This window comes from Zea mays, chromosome 9 (genome assembly GCF_902167145.1).
Source record: "Zea mays cultivar B73 chromosome 9, Zm-B73-REFERENCE-NAM-5.0, whole genome shotgun sequence".
In the NCBI taxonomy this organism is placed as follows: domain Eukaryota; kingdom Viridiplantae; phylum Streptophyta; class Magnoliopsida; order Poales; family Poaceae; genus Zea; species Zea mays.
Window position 1 is genome coordinate 29,572,654 of NC_050104.1, and position 5,810 is coordinate 29,578,463.

The following is a 5,810-nucleotide window of genomic DNA, read 5'->3' on the forward strand; positions in this document are numbered from 1 at the left end:
CAATGACAATCAACAAAAAATCGTCATAGATTTTATGACGCACATCAAATTCGTCACTACATCTATGACACTCTATTGCGTCATAAATGTCTCTAAAAACGTCACAATTCGTAGTGCCATGCATTGCCACGTGGCCAATGGTGATGACGTTGTATGTGACGTGGCAAAACATTTATGACGAAAACATTTGTCATAGATTTGATCACGTGGCAAGCCACATGGCAGATGACGTGGCAAAATTGTTGTGACGAAGAATTTCATCATAAATTAGGTGGCAGCTGACATGGCAATACATTTGTGACGAATATTATCATCATAAAATATGATAACGTGACAGATATAGTCGTCATCAAAAGGAACACATCATATGAATTGATATCGTCATAGAATATTACACATCATAGCCAAAATATCACATGAATTTGTTGTACACAAATATTCCATCCATCAAATAATCATATAACTCCAAACCATATATCTCAAATCCTTTAACTTAAAATTCAAAGCAAATCTTATAACTTCAACTCAAATTATTAAACATTAAACATAATTAAAAATAATCCTATAACTTCAAATCTAGAGCAACTATAAATATCTACTACTACTATAGCTACCACAAGGCTGCATGTCCTATAGTAGTCAACCAAACTTAAGATGGAGGCACTTTTCTTCAATTGAAGCTTTATAGTTGACGAAGAAGGTTGTTATTTTCTTCCATCAACCTCTTCATACTATCAATGGTTTCCGCTTCATCACGAAGTCCATTTTTTCTTGCTTCTCAGCCTATAATTGATCCTGAAGTTGTTGAACCTTAGCAGAAACTATGGGACTATAGAGCTTTTCTTGGAGGCAGACTGGAGAACAAGATTGCGTAGGCCAAAACACAATGGAGCTCAATAGCACATTAGAAACAACTTCTGTAGGAGATTTCAGTTGTTGTCCATACTAAGCTGGTGCTGCCACCATTTCTTCCATGTCAACCTAATATAAAGGTTAAAGGTTATTCATCAGTATAGTATACCGCAAGTTGCAAGTAGTGAGTACAACCATGAAATGAAAACAAGCACTTACAATAGCTCTAAGAGAAAAATGGCACCCGTTGAACCCATCATAGTTCAGAACATCATAGCAGGATGTAATATGCAAAGAAATGTGTTGTCTTCTACAATAACTTGAATTTTCATCCACCAACTCACTTACAAAATAGCAGCCATCTTCACCCCATGCCGAACTCCTGCATCGAACTTGGGCTGCAGATGATATTGAACGGCTTGTCGATGTTGTCCTGCAATATCGTGATCTCTCCCTCCTTGACAAGTATGTCTTTGTCCAAGGCTTCGATCTTCTTCAGCGACACAACCTCGTTCTAGCATGATGCTGATGTTTCTTCTCAGCTACTTCACCTCCTGCCACGACAGGTCCCTGTCTTCAATCACCGTTTTCAGTGTTCCACGAAGAGCAGCCAGCTCCTTCGTAGATTCCTAGAAATCCTATTGGATCTCATCGATTGACTCATCCATCTTGGATACCTGTTAAGTGCAGCAAACACAGCAGGAGCACTGGAGGAAAATACCGCAAACAGAGCTTATATTCTAGCATATATGAATATCATCTGTCGTCCTGAAGAAGCATGCCATTTGGGCTGGTACCGTAACAATCGCAGCATTATGGGTTGGTCTTTAAAACAACATAGCATTCACTGATAGCCCACTGCTGTCTCTAGACTAGACTTCTAGTGAAGTTGTATGGCCTACTTTATATACAAAAACATGACAGTGTAATACTAATTTATGTCATTTTCTCCTAGTGTTTCTTATATGACCATCAAGATGACCCCTGGAATGAATGTTTGTTGACAGTATGCATCTCTAACAATACGTTGTTTTGTATGCTACCTCACATTATCTCAACTTTAGAACTGGTTCTAGAAACATTCAAAGGACTATCTAACTGAACACTCACATAGTAGACCTAATCTGCACTTGGGAAAAATTATCCTAAAATATTGGCAATATGCAAAAAAATACAAAATAATGATTTGCTAAAGACAAACAAGCAACAAATAACTTGATTCAATCATTAAAATGCATTTCTAATACTTTTATAGATCAAAGAGATGAGTGGCATCAGTTGGCCTCGAAATACCCGTTAGGTAACCAGCTCATTCAGCAAAAAGGTCTACCTACTTATAAGTATTTTGAGACATACTGCAACTTGACCACTACAATTGGCTAACACTAGACAAACTAAGATTAATTCATTATGAAAGAGAAACTGTTACCAAAATCCTATTTTGATTAGATAAAAACTATGAACTGCTAGTTTATTAGGGAAAATAGATATGAAATATGCAAGGTACACATGATACCTGAAGCTCCAACTGCTTAGCTTTGTGGGTTATGCAAGAAAGTTCATCCTGGACTCTTTGGATCTCATTTCTCATAACATCTTGGATGCGAAGTGAAGATGCCAGACCAGATTGCAATTTATCAATGGCAACTACCTTTGACAAGACTGTCTCCTTTAGTACTTTATTCAGCATAGCCTCTTCTTTCAGCTTGAATCCAAAATCATCTTGCATAAGAATGGAAGTTATTTGCAGATGATAAATATATGCTCAAGGACCCAAACTTATTGAAACAACTTTTTCATAATAGTCAATTCACTACTAATTTGACTATATTCACAAAGCATCAGACGTAAAGAATCTCTGTAGGAAGTCAAAAATAATTATTTGCCTTATCATTTTATATGAATGACTCTAAGAACCTTGGAGCCGTGCTTGATAACATTGGAACATGGCATGACCAGAAAGCATAAGTAGTGAAGGTAGATGAATGAAACAGATAATTTGAGATAAACAAAAATTACCAGATAATAAGGGAAGGTAGCTTGTGCCATCATGACCGCTCGCTGTTCACTCACCCTCTCAGCATCATTGGATGTATCAGCCCCACACTGCCTGCTTCTCCAAGTCTTGACTGACATCAGTCACTAGCGCATTATTGGACGTATCAGCCCCACACTACCTGCTTCTCCAAGTCTTGACTGACATCAGTCACTAGCACTTCTTGCACGCTAGAATTTTCACCCTTTGCCACCTCCCGCATGATCTCGTTGTTATGGGCGCTAACAAGCACAAGCTCTGAGATCACTGGAGAGCTCTCAGAGAACGTGGGCTCCTTCCTGGCAGCAGTTTCCCCTTTGTTACTCACACCTTTCTACACATTGAAAAATAAGGGCAATAGTGGCTAGAACAAATCCCTACTCCATAGCTGGAGATGCATATGTAGAGCCACACTTGAAATCGTAACAGCATTCTTATCGATAAATTCTTGGCCTTGGTGGAGCTGGACCTGGATGACGACTTCTTCCTGAAGAGCACGAACTTGATCCACCTCGCTAGTGACTTCCCCATCGGAGTCTAATCTGCCACGCACCAGGATCAGAGGGGTTAAGAGCCTGCAACAGAACCACACATCAGTGCACAGATCTACTCCACGACCAAAATTCATCCACAGGAAACATAAGTCCGATTGTTACTATAGCCACTCCCAACAAAGGCAAACACACCATGCCATTTACTGAGTAGTAGTTATTGCGCAAAACAGGTCAGCATTCATTTCAGGGTTCTTGGTCATCTTAGTTATAGAACTTAAATATAAAAATCAGTTATGGCCTTATGGGATAATGTTGGTTCAATTTGCACCTCGCCCGAATCAGTATACTTAATAATATTGTTTCAGTTTGCACCTCACCCGAATCACTTATTCACTTTCAAAGCCAGTGCAAGACTCAATTTACCTAGGTTCAGTTTGCTTTATAAATAGCGTTGAAATAATTTTATGGCAACAAAGAAAAACATCTATTTAACAAGTAATTCTTCCCTCGACTTGAGGTAGTTATTAAAGCAAGGAAATAACATATATCAAGGTAGTAACAAATAGTCAGCAAAGGGCTCACATGAAGGTTGTGAAACTAAATGTGTTCCCCCCTGCACCAGCAAGGGCATCTTCTTCCTCTTCGAGGTATTCTTCATCTTCCTCTTCTTTAGTCATCTTTGATGTATGGCGTCCCCTCTCCTACAAATTGACTAAACTCAAAAAAATTTACAAGTTAACTTAGATAGACAGAAAAGAACCTTGAATTTCATTGAGGTAAGTGTTATGGTTATGCATACAAATACCTCATGCCACAACTATGATTAAAAATAAAAGCAGATGTACTTGCAACAATAAAAAACAAACAAATTAGCATAGGTCAAATCCCTCGTTAAACTGAATCCCTAAAAAATGTGATTAAAGACTCAAACCCTAACCTCCCGCTCACCTCATCATCATTGTCCTTGTCTACAGTGGCGGATCCAGGATTAACTAAAGACCCAATTTTTATATACCATATAGGTAGACCTTGTTTAAATATGATAGTTGTTTAAATACAATATAAATGGTCACCCGGTGGCAAAAGAAACTGAACTATCGACAGTAACCCAGGATCGAGCATTTTCAGTGTACAAGCATAATAATTTATCAAAACGATCAAGGTGTTGTTTGCAGCCCTAATGCCTATATATATACTTGAACAACATATAATCATAGAAATAAGCAAGGCAACCATCAAGTTTTTAAAGCATTACTGAAACTTAGTCATACAATAGACAACACCATATATATCACAGCAACGACAAAGATGTCTGGAATGAAGAATCTTGCATTGAGAGAGTAAACCCAAGTGTTAAGTTTGGTTCACACCACCCTTTGTCCTAAAATATAGGTCGTTTTGGCTTTACTAGATGTATAGCTTTTGTTATGCAACTAGATATATTATATGCCTATATACATAATAAATATGTTATTTCTAGAGAAGCCAAAGCGATTGAGTAACTTATTTGCTTGGTATAAAATCATGCACATTGCATTTACAAAAAAAATGTGCAGGCTACCTGTGTGTGATAATCCCGGATGCAGGCACTCCTCGAGTACAGGCTCAACATCCTACATGATGCGAACGACATATAATCAACAATAATAACAAGCACGCCAAAGCGGTAAGCGCACTACACACGCAGACAAAATGGCTCGAAATCCAATGAATGGACCCAAAAACAGAATGTGAACTTACCATGCCTCCGTGGGGTGCAAGTCCACCAACTTGACCCTCTCTGACCATTGAGAAAATTTCCACTAATCACCACAATGGAAACAAAATCAAACTAGAGAGCAAAATCAAAGTGACGCGAGAAGTAGAAGGACGACATGGGGACTGAGATCCAGTGAGGTCGAGCAGGCACACATTGATCTCCAACCTGAGCGGCTGCGAGGAACACGAGCAGAAAACGACATTGGTCAAATCCCCGAGCAAATGTCATGAACTGGGCACGAGAAAAGCCGACGAGCGGATTGGAGATTTGGGAGTGGGCGGGTTCAGATCCACATACCATGGATTTGGGGGTGGGGGATGAAGCCCTAGGCTGCCGCCGGTTGAGATGGGGATGAAACCTAGTCTGCCGTCGAGAGGTTGCGATGGAGGTGATGGGAGGAGATCGAATCTGCTTAGTTGGTGGTGGGAGTGGTACACTGGTACTAGGGCACATGTGATTATGACTCAACACATAAATAATAATTTGTTCAATGTACTGCCATGAGACATATGAGTGGCGTAACGAAATAAATATTGGCTTAGGATCAAAAAGTTCTCACGATCAAAACCTCTTTATGTCTTTTTTATGTGCTCAAATTTTTATCTCTTTATTTTGTCTAGCTCCATTTTGTGCGTGCTTAATTTTTCCTTCCTTCTTATATATATATATT

General features: G+C 39.0%; 1 pseudogene across 1 annotated transcript; it reads right to left on the reverse strand.

The window, feature by feature from the left end:
• Nucleotides 1–427: 427 nt before the first annotated feature.
• On the reverse strand, nucleotides 428–5,538 carry LOC100384735 (myosin pseudogene; annotated as a pseudogene). Its single transcript, NR_159489.1, has 9 exons — nucleotides 5,438–5,538; nucleotides 5,122–5,313; nucleotides 4,943–4,994; nucleotides 3,964–4,093; nucleotides 3,269–3,462; nucleotides 2,872–3,186; nucleotides 2,369–2,574; nucleotides 1,201–1,529; nucleotides 428–981 (listed from the first exon to the last, which is right to left on the reverse strand). The product of NR_159489.1 is annotated as a myosin pseudogene (transcript).
• Between the last annotated feature and the right edge of the window lie 272 nt (nucleotides 5,539–5,810).